Source organism: Xiphias gladius, chromosome 2 (genome assembly GCF_016859285.1).
Source record: "Xiphias gladius isolate SHS-SW01 ecotype Sanya breed wild chromosome 2, ASM1685928v1, whole genome shotgun sequence".
Lineage (NCBI taxonomy): Eukaryota > Metazoa > Chordata > Actinopteri > Istiophoriformes > Xiphiidae > Xiphias > Xiphias gladius.
Genome location: NC_053401.1, coordinates 16,238,953 through 16,252,872, shown reverse-complemented (window position 1 = coordinate 16,252,872; position 13,920 = coordinate 16,238,953). Strand labels below are relative to the sequence as shown.

At 36.8% G+C, this 13,920-nt stretch overlaps 1 pseudogene; it reads right to left on the bottom strand.

The window, feature by feature from the left end:
- Positions 1–13,920, bottom strand: part of LOC120803954 — a 42,799-nt pseudogene that overhangs the window by 12,320 nt on the left and 16,559 nt on the right.

Below are 13,920 nucleotides of genomic sequence, written 5' to 3'. Positions count from 1 at the left end.
ACTGTAAACAACATATATTATGGATATATTATCACCTTATAAAATTTTCATGGGGATTGTATTAGCAAACATTTTTATACATTTTTATACATCCAGCAGACAACATTAGCATTCAGTTGGGTTCATGTTTGTGGCTATGAATGTAATGTATGTAAGTAACTCACTTCATTTACTCGCAATATTAATTTGCTGTCAGGGTATATCAGAGCTTGTTTGTTGAAAACGGTGGCCTACTGTTGCTATAAATAAGGTTGATGACGGTAGTGAAGAGTGAAGCAAAACAGTAAAGTTGCAGACTGTAAAACCAAAACAATGAAAGACATGAAAATGCTTTGTAGAGCTGAGGGGAACTGCAGAGTTGGGTGATAATTCTCTGTGGTTATGACACTACGAGCGACACATTTTAAATTATACATAGTCATTTGACCAATTGTTAATGTAAAAATAGAGATAAGTGCAGCTTTAACCTGGCACAGTGGCAGTATCCTGGACAAATGGTCAGAATAACTGTAGCTGCAGTCTTTTGCACTGTGGATCATGAAGACACACATGCAGAATGTTAACACTGCTTCTGTCATTTCAGAATACATTCATTTTACAATACTAAAAAAATTAAATACAGGAAGGAACACTGGAAGTCCAGTTTTCTGTCACTTTTCTCTAGTACACCACAGATCACACTATGCGGTTCTGAAGTCTTTTTAAGTTTTGCTAAATACTATCAACCTGTTGAAGTGAATTGCAACACTGGTAAAAATTAAGTTAATATTTTACTATGCAAGGTCATCACATAGAGCTTTGATGTTGCATTGCTCAACCCTCAAAAGCAGAAACAGTCCGTGTCAGTGTTGCACATCAATCATACACAATAATTTTCCCCTTTAAGGGACAGGAACCAATAGCCCCCATGTGATCCAAAAGGGTGAAGTCATGATCAAGTCCCTCAACTCTATCTTCATTGCATGTTATTGGCTAAGTTCTGACTGATTAATGAAGACTAGTGATACCAGCTGGTTTGATGCCAAAATTATCAGTCTGTGTTCTAACCGTCATGGTGTTTTCTGCTTGGATGTTTACGGAGCATAATGCTCTCACCACCATTTCCACATACAGAGATTGCTCCCAAAGACAGTCATGGAAAGTAAGGTGTTGCTGAACAAAGTCCTAAGGATAGCTTACTTATTCCACACAGGTTAACCTGACTCTACTCAGCAGTATTTCTGCAAGGACGTTGCTCTTATCGGAGGCTTATATCCTCAGTATTAGTTTATTTTCTCTATCTCACCCAAATCCTTGTTGAACATACAGTAGAATAAAATGTTTTGAAGCATTAGCTGTCTGAGAAAGGCATTGCTTCCCACGTGGAGCCAGCAGGGAAGCACACATCTGAGGAATCTTAATGAAGGGATTTGAGCTGATTCACGGGTCCATTTTAACCTAAAACATTTTCATTTGGACAGCAGCATAAACAACAACCTTCAAAACTCAGAAGTGGTAACTGTAAGGTCAGTACTTTAGTGATTTTTTTTTTTAATTGGATAAAAATGTTAAACTGGAATATTTTAAAGTATTTGTAGACATCAGAGTGGGCTTTGCATGTCTTTTCAACTGTGAAAACAACTTTAGTCCTCCACATTGCTCTTCATACAATTTCAAATTTGTTGTGTATACTTGTTCACAAAGGTTAATATTAGTCTGGCATGTTTTTATATGTGTGCTGATTTCTACATGGAAAATGTCATTTGTGTGTGTGTAATTATGCATATATTATTGTTTTACATTCTTTCTCTGTTGTATGTACTTTATTTTAACAAACTAGTAATCTTTTATTGTACTCAGGTTTTTATGTGCCTATATACGTTCGATGTTTTCATGTTTTGTATAATTTTTTTAATCCTTTTTTATACCGTTGTCCTTTAAGTTAAAAAGATCTTATTCAAAGAGAAGTCAGTAGGCTATATAACTTTTGCATTTGCATTTGTCTGTAACTGATTAGAAGAGTTGTTCTTTAACAAGATAACAAAAGTAAGCACTTGGCCTTTTCACTCCAGAATAAACATTTGATATCACACTGTCATGAGTAAATTGTCTTTAAAATAAGATTAAGATCTTTCTAAAATCTTGAATATTTATTTTCACAGCAGTAATGCAGTACATTGAATATTTTTCCTTGAAAAGGCTGCTTCTCAACCTTCACACATGGATTGTTTCTCAACATTGGCATGTTTTAGGTGTTAAATCATTCATTTCAATTCAGTTAATCGATTAATTTATTAGTCAGTTAATGCAGATTACATACTACCAGCTAGTTTAATCTTTGCTGCTTTATTTGTGTTCTTCAAGATTATGATCCGATGAAAGGGGTCAGTCCTGCTCTAGTGATGTTTTTGTTTTGTTGTTCTGCCAGTCATGTTGTTTCTGTGGTAAATTGTATTCTATTAAAGTAATCATGGGTTTTTATGTCTATTTTTTTGTTATTGAGTAATTTTTGATTTCCTTGTCTGGCTCACCCTATGCTTATCTGAGCAGGTGGTAGGTTCGAGATAGGTGAGGCTGAGAAGGAAAATGTCATTCTCTGGTCATTAGTAGGAGAAAAAATGGAAGTTTGCTATGAGGTTGCAGGTTTAATCTGCTGATTTTTTTCCTACACTGTAAGTTGTTTGTTTTACAGTGTTACACAACATTCTGCCCTTTATGTGGGCATTTATATCGCAGCACTCTACTCATAAATACAACATTAGCAAGTACCTCCAAAGGTTTTCAGTGCTTGTATTTCTGTCACATTAACTTCTTTTCAAAGCCAAAGTGAAACAAAATATGAAACAGATCTGATCCTTTTGATATTGCAGTAGACAACATTAATCTTTGCAATATAAGGTAAAACCTCTACCTGGCTGCACAGGGACTCTCCTGAAGTGGAGGCATCTGACTGATGGGATTCCTCCAGAGCCAGAACCTGACTCTGGCCTTTTCCCAGCCAGAGGCCACCCATTGGGAGTCAACATCACAGCTATCATCAGCTGGTACTGTAACATTTCCAATGAATTTCATTATGATTGATATATTCAAAATTAGAGTTGAGCTAGTCTGTAAAAGAGATTTTTGTTAAAGATTTTAGTAACCTAGGCAACCTTTACAATTATTGCCTTCAAATGTAAAAAATAAAATGTTTTGCTTTACAGTTTTACCTCTTCTTGACCTAAATTCAGACCCACTATATCTGTAAATCATCATAAAACATTAATAAGTGTGAAAAAGATCGGGTCTCCACTACAGTGAGGACAATGTCTGAGTATGTCTGAACATTTAAATTATTAACACACACTAATGTAACAGGGTGTGCACTGCTTTCATTAGTAGGCATACTGTAGTGTGAGAGTCACGTCACTTACTATCCATGAATTAAACAATTTTAACATGTTCTCAGTTTGGAATTATGTATATTATCTTATCAAGTATTTAGCTGCTACATCTAAACCCCTGTTCAGGTTTAAAGCAGTCTGATGGCACTGGGATTCAATTTCTAGTGTAGTTTAAAAATCACAAAGTACTTTATATAGCTCATTGTATACACCTTTTAGTAGTTTAAATGCAAATGTCCTGACAGTGTTCGTGTCACACCTCTGCACTAAAGCTACAAAACCATATTTAATTTGTACCCCCTATCGTTCTTCTTTACACTCAACAGTTAACAACACCATCATCGTGCTGGGTGTGTTAACCTTTGCCCTCCAGTTGTGTTTAGTTCTGTCCTTCTTGCTGAGATGTTGGAGATTCGACAACAGAGTAGGGAAGGCTCTTAAACACCCAGACACTGTTAACTTACTAATTGGTGAGCGTTTAATTTGCTGTTACAGTTGTTTTTTCAGGTTGGTTTTAGAATTTTATCAGTCAACAAATTTTGAATGTTGACCATTTAGTCAAATTAATTAATTAATTAAAATAAAATAAAATAAAAACTGCAAATAATGAGACTTTAAAGGTTGTGTAAGTTGTTTTTGAGACATTATTCACAGATTGAGAGGCTTTTTTTAGAACAAGTCTTATTTTGTTGATTTTTATTAATATTGTTTTATAGATATCGAATTCATATTCACTACATATTGAATCAATATGAACTGACTGATATGTAAAGGTCAATGAGCAAATAAGTAGCAGTAAAAGATAGTACATCAGTTTTTTTTACTTAAAACTCTGCAAAGATTTCTTGTAATTGCCACACAGGCATCAGCATACAAGTTCAAATCACATTTTTTATGCCTCTAGCTCTGATTTTGTAGTGAATACAAAATCCATATAATTCAGATTACATATGATTAGATGGCATGAGATCTATTTTATGTGTGGTATTAAGTGAGGGGACCAGTATGAAGTACACAGGATGAAAGCTTTCTCATCTGCCTCGGTATGAAAACTGCCTTGTCAGTTACTTTGTTAAATTGAACTTTGCCAGAGACCATATTGATCAAGTAGTCTATATAAAAAGAGAGAACAGAGTTTTCTCATAATTTGTAGCTCTATATTCTTATTATATATATATATATATATATATATTTTTTTTTTTATGTTAACTTTTCTTTCCTTTGTTTTTCTACAGTCCCCTCAACCTTTCACCCAGACATTTATAAACAAGCCAGCTATCAGCTATTTGATGCTGCTCCTTCCTCCTCTGCAGTGTCTGCAGCAGTTGAAGAATATGAACCCTCCACAAACTCTTTGTTTGCACCTTCTATACCCTGGGACCTTGTTCAGCACTGATCCTCCTGACCCTTTTGGCGTTTACCAAAAGTAATTGAAAATGTGGATGACAGATATATTGGAATGAAATACATCCTTTTTAAACAATGTGTAATCTACATGCAATGTCAGTCAGTTTTTAAATGTAGTGATAACAGTTTGGTTTTAGAGGCCTTTGATGTGTTTTCATCATTTTAATAATAAAAACATTTTCAAAGCTTTCCAGGATATTGCTATTGTGCCACTTATCTATATTTTTATTTTATGTAATAGCTAGAAAGGTAATGCTGAAATGTAAACTGACTTACCCCAAACAGCCATGAATACAGCAAAGAAAACAGTTGCCCCATTGTCGAAAAGATGGGTGAACTGAAATGAAGAAAGGTAGTCCTTAGCATCATGCTAAAAAAATAAATAGAAGCACTGTTCTTTTTAATTTCCCGTTAATAAGCTCATACATCATTTAGAGTAAAAGTTACATACTGATAAACTTAGTTGGTTTGTAACACATTTTTCATGAGTAGAGTATCAAATTGCATTACAACTGTTGAACATTTTGTCCACTTGCTGTGGTGACAGTACTTTGGCGTGGATATAGCTGTCAGACAGTCTCAGGTAGGGGAAGTACTGGTAGTGATAGTGCACACGATGATGTCAGTGCCCTGGCAGATTTCTTTACTGGAGAAAAACAAACATTAAACTCATCAAATTCTACTTGACCTTCTATTACAGCAAAAGTCAAAGTGTATTTGGCCAACATATTAAAACCCCAAAGTAATGCAACTTTGACCTTTCTGAAGAAATGCAAGCACCACGTGTGTGTTTATCCATTCAGTTTTTTAAGTTGTTGAAAAAATGATATTTTGACATTTTATTTCTTTAAAAAAAATAATTTGTCTGCACTTTCTTATTCTACAGCAATGCAGTGTTTCAGAGACTGTCTTGTAAGTGATGACAGAGCACATTTACATTTACGTGTTAAGGATTTAATTTAACCAGAGAATGCTGCACAAGTTTATTTCATTTAAGAGACATCCAAAACTATAAGTTACAAGAGATAATTTCACACTCCATTGCCTTATCTGTAATACCAAATTAGTATTGCATTGAGAAGATTTGCTTGACTTTTCACTAAAGAAATATGGTTATCTGATCTGTACCTACTGAGCATTTGAGCAAGATATACTGTACAAACAACAACATGAAGCAGATAAGGCTTATTCTGCCACAGAAGCTCAAAGTTTTTTAAAAAGTGCTTCCAATACAACTACCAGCTCTTTTTACCAGAGCAGAGAAGAGGTGTGTTTACCTGACGTGGCAGTGGTCCAAAGTGAAGACACCTTAAGGAATACCAGGAAGCCGACCAGAGCTGCAGGAAACAGCATCCTTGTGTACCCGTCAAGCCAGGTAAAGTGTAGGCCTATCTTCTCCCATAATTACCTCCTGAACCAGCAGCAGCTCACAAAAGAAACCAGGAATTCCTCAGTTTAAGCTGAGAAAATTTACTGTTTCTTGTCAAACAGCAGATGTACATTCTGAAGTCTTAAGCTGCAACCTGTCACATCAAAACCAGCTTGTTCACTGGATTGTGATTTTAAAAAATTCTATATGACGGTAATGAAGTATTTATTCTACTGCAGCCTTTCATAATGGTTTTGATTTTAAATATGACATTTTAGCCCCTTTTAGATGTCTAAATGTTGTTACCTGATGAGGTCCAGCGGTTGGTACTTGTACCAAACCCCCCACCAAGCCGAACAATCATACAGTACTCTGGTTCTCTGCTCCATGCATTCGGATGGAGTTTTTGCTATGATAGCACCCCTATCAAAGTAAAAACACACACATACACAGACATGTATCAACATACTCTAAAAACTTTATATAATAGTGTAATATCAGTGAATGGAAGTACCCCTCTTTACACATCAACAACCTCATACATGTTCTGACATGTATGTGGTCAGTGATGACTTCAAAACAGGTGACAGAATTAAATTAATGAATGGCTTTATGGAAATCAGCTAAATTACCTCATGAAAAGGGAAAGTTGCTTCATATGAATTCTTGCTCAAAAGATGATTAAAACCTGGAATCAAAAAGAGAGCATCCTGAAAAAGGAGAAACGCATGTCTGATCCTGTCAGTCAAGCTGTGTAGCAGATACTAGGGAAGTCACGTTTTATTTGAAAGCTGTCTGTGCAAATTAAAAGATTTTAATGATCTCCCTCTAGCTTCCATTTTCCTTCAGTTTCAAATATTTATGTCCTTTGCTGTAACGCCCAGAGAAAAACTCACCAATCTTACTTTTACCCTCCTCATATTTGACCCTCTGGAGGATGTGGTGGATGATACGACTTCTGGTGGCGTTGTTAAAAAAAGTGTCCTTGTTGTGGATGATGAAACTGCAGTAAAACGAGCCAGCTATCACAAATCTGTCCACTGTGAATGAATTGTGTTTGTGTGTGTGTATTAAATGTACAAAAGAGGAAATTGAAAATGAACCAGCCAGCAATGTAAGATTAAGTTAAAGTCACCTCCCAGTGGCTGAGTTTTTAAAGGGCAGTTCTGTGAAACTCACTGATGTATCCTCAATCGACTGAAGGGGGTGGTAAAGCTCTCGTTCTCTTCTAGGTCAGGCAGGTTATTGTCGTCAAACTTCCAGGGCTTGCGGGGAAGCCAACCATGAAATTTGTTGAGCTGCCACATTACAATTTTGCTTTGTCAACCGATCCTAATGTTGCCTCTTTGACTGAACCTATTCATGAACTTGTGCCGTCTGTGCATGTAAAAAATTTTCCTCCTGGAAAAAGATTTTCTTCCTGAAATATGGAAGGTTGAGAATAATTAACTTAATACAGGGAGAAGCTTCAGTAATGAGGATAATAATAACGGATGATAGAACTACTACCATTACTAATCCTGCTGTTATTGTAGCTACAAGTAGTAGTTCTACTAGTTATGTCATTCCCATAACAAATATTGCTGCTTATAATAATAATGATAGTACTACTAATAATACAAACATTTTTTTGACCACTAGTAGCAATATGGGGCAATGTTTTTATGAGTGGGTCCCTGTTTTGTTTGTATTATGTGGTTGACACAATACAGATTCCTGCCTCTGGTTTTATGATATTCCACTGATTGACAGTTGATCACGGTAATGCACAAAGAAGTGCAACAATGCACCAACAAAGGCAATGAAGAAGAAGACTGCAAGCTAGCAAACATGAATGTAAACGATGCAGGATTTAAAATATTCAGAAGAAAATCAGCTGTGCAACTGTTTTAAAATGTTAAGACAATAGACACACTGAATGTTAACATAACTTTTCTATTATTCAACATTAATATGTTTCCTGAGATCTGCTGTTTTCCTCACCTGTTTGTACTGGCTAACAGAGTAGGAGTCAGTGTTAAGGTACATAAATCAGGAGCTAAAAGGAAAGAAACCTAAAAATAACAAAAGAACTCCACAGAAGGGACACACAAAAGTGGGCTGATGAAGAAGACAAGAACAGTTATCTGCCTGTGCATACTGTATATCATGATGACCTTGATACTACTGCATTAGTAGATAGCGCTGAAGTTAACACACTCACACACACAAACACGCACAGATCACAACAAACACATTTTCCACTATTTCAATTGACACTTGACTGAGAAAATTGCCAACAGTACATTTGTTTTCGCTCTAACAGTGGTAGCTCAATGATGAACAGCCACAACAACACTCCACTGTCAGACCTTGCAAGACTGGGAACAAAGGCTCAGAGCATATAAAAATTTCAGCACTTTGGCCACTGAGATTACATGCATTATAGGATTGAGCACTAAACTGCTTCTTCATACATACCGGTATTGATGTTGCTCATGTTGCAAACTAATGCAGCTGCAGGTTTGCCAGCAAATCACAGCTCACAGTGCAGGAACCTACCAAGCTTCTCATTTATTTGCATTTTCAGTTTTTAAAGAGTTGGGCTAGTTTTGCTGTACAACTCGGCCTGAACAGTAAGAGCAGATATGTTTTTCTTCATGGCAGATATGGGATCCATTTTGCAGTTGGAGCCCCCTGGTCATAGCCTCTATGCTGCTGAGGTCCCCTTGACAAACACTAAATTCCTATCAACTGATCCCATGATTCTAGCTGAGGGCAGGAGAAAAACACAATACATTAATAAATACTTTTTAGATTAATTCATTCTTAATTTCATGACTCAAGTGAATATCCCATTTAATGGTTGCACCTTTTCAAATCTCAATATCTGCTTGCTTTTCTACATAACATGATGCTATAAATTGAAACATCCCATTTTTTTGGACTGGTAACCAGAAATAATAACCAATTTTAAAGCGCCTCCACTCAATATTTTTATATAAACAACGGATAAAATGATGACGTGTAGTTATGAACCGATAGACAATTTTGACCTAACTCTGAAGCGCTGTGGATCTTAGCAGTTTGTTATAGCATCTTTTAGCTCATTGTTTTAGTTTTACGGTCTGCAACTTTACTGTTTCAGTCTCACCACTCTCATCAATGTTGTCTCCAGCCAAAGCAGGCAGCTATTTTTCAGAAAAAATGGGAATGCTACTTCTGAGATGTACTGTGCAGTTTGGAGCTGGAGAGAATTCCTGTCCTGAGCAGTGCAGTTTCCATACCAGAATGTGATGGAACTGGTAAGGACAGTCTCAAACGTACAGCTGTAGTAGCTGCTGAGAATTTTGGTTGGCATACCAAATTTCCTCAGTCTTCTTAGAAAGAATGTAAAAACAACATTATTTTTCTTTTAGCTCTTTTTTTAGTTTCCAAAAACTCCTGAAATATCTGGCTCTATAGCCACTAAATACTACACTTTGTTGCTGCACAGCTGCCTGCTGCTGCTGGAAACAATATTCATGAGAGTGGCGTGAGTGAATCAAATCAGTTAAGTCGCTGGCCATAAAACCAAAACAATTAGCTGAGAGATGCTAAATCGCTCCGTAGCGCTAAGGAGAACTACAGAGTATTTTAATTTTCTCTGTGGCATTGTCATTAAGAACAACGCCTTTTACATTACACATAGCAGTTTGAACCATTGCTCATAATAAAATACTTATTAGTGCAGCTTTAATCTAAGTTTTAAGAAGGCGCTTTAAAGGCAGAAGGGGTAGTCTCTTAATCATTTTATTGACACACAATTAAGTTCCTTGACTGTTGAGCAGACCCATTTCAGCCTTAAATGGCAACCATTACGTTAGGGAATTGGGAGGTAACTAGTTTAACTATAAGTAAAACTTTGTTTGTAAGCAAGCTATTTCGAAGGAGTGAATAAATTCACTTCATTAGACCAGACTCAATTTTGGCAATACAAGGCACTTTGAAGACGCTAGGTACTTCACAAGCGGAAAGATCAATTAAAAAGTGGACAGGAGTACACTTTGGATTTCTGCAACACCCAGTTTTTGCCTATCCAAGCCAGATTTATACATCAATGTTGACACACTGAAAAGTTTACATCCTGATAAATGTTGACTGGGAATGTCATTTTTATAAGCAAAGCATATCACAGATTGCGGTTGTAAGTTGTTCTTGCTGTCGTTCGCATTTATCAGAATTTAAATTCTCTGCAAGGAACAGTTCATTAGCAAGCAAGGAACCAACGGCAAAAGCAGGGGTTTACTGGTGTTACTTACTCATATTCAAAAAGGTTAATCTCAAACATGCAGTACAAATATGTTATTAAAAACTGAATAACCTCCATGTTTGAACAAGGATAGTCTTTTAGTACCTCTTTGTAAATCAACTTGACGTGACCACATACAAGGCGCTAGGGGTTCATTGTACTTAGTTGTGTGTTCACACTTCCCTGTTCCACACTTCCAACTGGGAGCTGCCTGGTACCACTACCAGTGACCTTTCTGACATACATGCCAGTGTTAAATCTGAACATATTAAGATATGAAAAGTGTACAAAAATTTCAGGCCCTTTTGGTGGTGGGTCTCGCCAAGGGGGAGGCACACTGTATTGAGTGCTGGAGTCTAGGGCTTCAGCTGAGGATTCCTCCATGATATCTGCCTTCCCACAGGAGGGCAGGGCGAGAGGTCTGTCTGCTGCCTGGTAGCCGGAGGCCAAGGGCTGCAGCGGGACCTTGTGTCGTTGGGGTTCTGCTGTTGGTGCTCACACCCATGTAGACATAACTCAAATCTAAAGTTTAGGACACAGACAACTTCATTTCACTTTGTGTCTGAATTTTTAAATATAATTTGAAATAGAAAGGGAAGCAAGGTTTTGGGGAGCATGAAGGGAATGACATCTGGCCAACATTTCAGCCAGACTTACAGCCATTGTAATTGTCGTGATACGTCCCTCAGTCAAGGGACGCTCTGACATTTTCTTGACATTTCTCTAATAGTAGAGACACCAAAACCAAAAGTATATTCCTTAAAAGGGTTTGATGTGGCTGACAGTAAAGAAAAGAGCTAACAGTCAGTTCTGAAAGCCAGAAATATCAGCAACTGGCCAGGAGTTCACTGAATCATTGATATTGATCAGAAACTCATTGAACACTGTCATAGCCGACAGTGAGTTTGTGTATACAGTTATTGTTCATGGATAATTACTGAGTTGTCACCATTCAGATAAGACCTGTACCCCAGCACTATAGGCTGAACAATCTGTATGGGAACGTCAAAATTTATGGTTTAAAAAAACTACAATATTTATAGATTAGAGCAGCTTTAACGAAAATATTCACAGTAAGTGAATATTTGCCATTGTTTAAAATTAAAATTATAAAAGGTAGAATGAAAAATGAAGAAGCAGGAATAGAGAGAGTGAGAAAGTGTCAGAAAGAAAGATATGTGAAAGAAAATGACAGCTCAGTAACTTTTATTTCCTAAACAAGCATTAATTTTGAAAGACCTTGAAAAAGAGACACACACCCCCTGGGGACACACAAACTAATTGGGTCTATTTGTCAACGAGATGGTATCCTGTGGGGGAAGAAATTTTTCAAAGCTTAGCAAAATGGCTAAATCAGTTTTCTCTAAATAGGTCTGTGTCTCTTACTTTCAGTCCTCCGACAGCAGGAAGAATTCAGTAGAGGGTGGCTCCTGTCTTCAAGGTCTGTGTACTGAATCTTTGTTTGTGACAGCAGATGTAACTCAGCTAAATTCTGCTTGGCTGTAGTATCAGGGACAGAGATAGAGGTTGGGGAAGCATCTTACCTCACCATTGAGATCAGCCATTTATGCTTCGGAACACTGGACATTAGTGAAAAAAAATCAGTGCTCACCATCTTCCTCCTTTACTCAGAGTGGTAGTAAACATTTCATTATGTTGGGGTTTAAATAACCAAACTGGAGAGGGTGGGCTGAGAAACGTTGGCATGAATCTGAATTTATCCAAAGACGAAGTTGACAACACATGCAGTGGAATTTTTTTTTTTTTTTCCAAGAAGTTGAATTAAGCTCATGGTTTAATGTACTGTATGTAAATGAAACAGAGCCTGGTAATTAACAGACTAAGAGATTATTCAGTGTGTTATTTTGCACTTCTTACACACACGTAATAACTTTGGGGATGAGCAACACTGGCTTGTTAACTTCACTTCTCTGTATTCAAGAAACTCACTGACCACGACCAAAGGAAGAGAGAATTGATTACTTGAAGACTTGACACATTACATAGTGTAATAGCCTACATCTGTAACCAAAACAACAACTGAGGCCACATGATACTAAAGCTTTGGCAGCAAAATGACAGACTGTTCTCTTTAGGTACGCATTACAACTTATGGTGTTTCATTAGCAATTTGATAGGACGTTGATTTTTTTTCCCCAATTACCTGCCCTCACTCACAACATTCACAAAATTAAAAATTTTGGAAATATAAACAACTTACAAGCTGTACATGAAGTTGTAAATACAAACAGTAACTCTGACTTTCCCAGTTCTGACATGCAGCTGACCTTTGAATTCTTCAAAATGGCAGACTGTCCATTTGCCAGCATATAATCAAACGTTCACTACATTTAATTCACTACAGGCAGTATTATTACCCACTAAATGATTTCCCTTTTAGCATTTATTGTTGGAAAAAAAAACAATAAAGATGAATGACTGTTCCTAACATCCTTGACATATACAGACAGTAAACCTTCCCATGGCCCACAGTGGGAATGACTGTAGTTCATGGAAAATTGGCCGCTCTGATTTATAACAAAAAAAGGGAAAATAGTAGAATACTTGTCAAAGATGCATCAATTGAGTTTTTAATGGTTGCTATTGGGAAGAAGATAATTGACTAAAAAGCCTTGTTACGCTTGCAGACAATTGACTATTTACATATCCATCAGGCAGGGATCAACATTAGCATTCATTTGTCCACCTGGTAAAAATAAGCCCAATAATGGGTCTGTAGATGTAAAAATTACAAATCATTTTGTTGATTTAATAATTTTGTTCAGTTCAGTTCTAAGATTCATAGTCCGTGGCTATGTAATTTATTCTTTCACTGTTTCTTTTGTGGTTCAAAAAGATCACATTCCACATAACCGCAATGTCCATGATCCGGCACCAGTCAGGCGTCTTTGTTGCATGTCATACCCCTCTCTCTCACCCCTTATTTCCGGGTCGACAGTACCTCTTTACTACTAAATATCCACTAAAAGAGAGTCAAAAAAGTCGAATAATTTTGACAACGAAAGATGCGAATTTGCCCGGATGGTGCAAACTGATACAAAGACATAGCCTCTTGGGTTTGGTTGTTTCAACCTAAGTTAAAAATTTGCACTCATCTGTACAGAGATGAGAGGAGAACAAGAGAGACTGAAATGAAAAAAAAAAAAACGAAACAAATGGAGTTTCTTCTGAGTTCTGAGTCCAGTCAGAGGAAGACTTGAACAAAAACACACACACAGGCCAACTCACACTCTGTGGGTCCACTGCTTACAGGTAACATCTGTACAGTTTGTATACTGGCTGTTTGGGGCGAATAAACACAGACTGCACAAGCAGTCCAGCTGTGAAATTTGTCAAATGACGTAAGGTGAAAATTTGTTTTGTTTTTTTCTGAACACACTGTGCTGACAGTAACCCTGATGATGTCATCAAGGTAAACTTTGCAGGGGTTTTTGGACTTCAGATTTTTAGCAAAAAGCCTACTGTAAGTTAATAATGAGACTTCAAGTTGG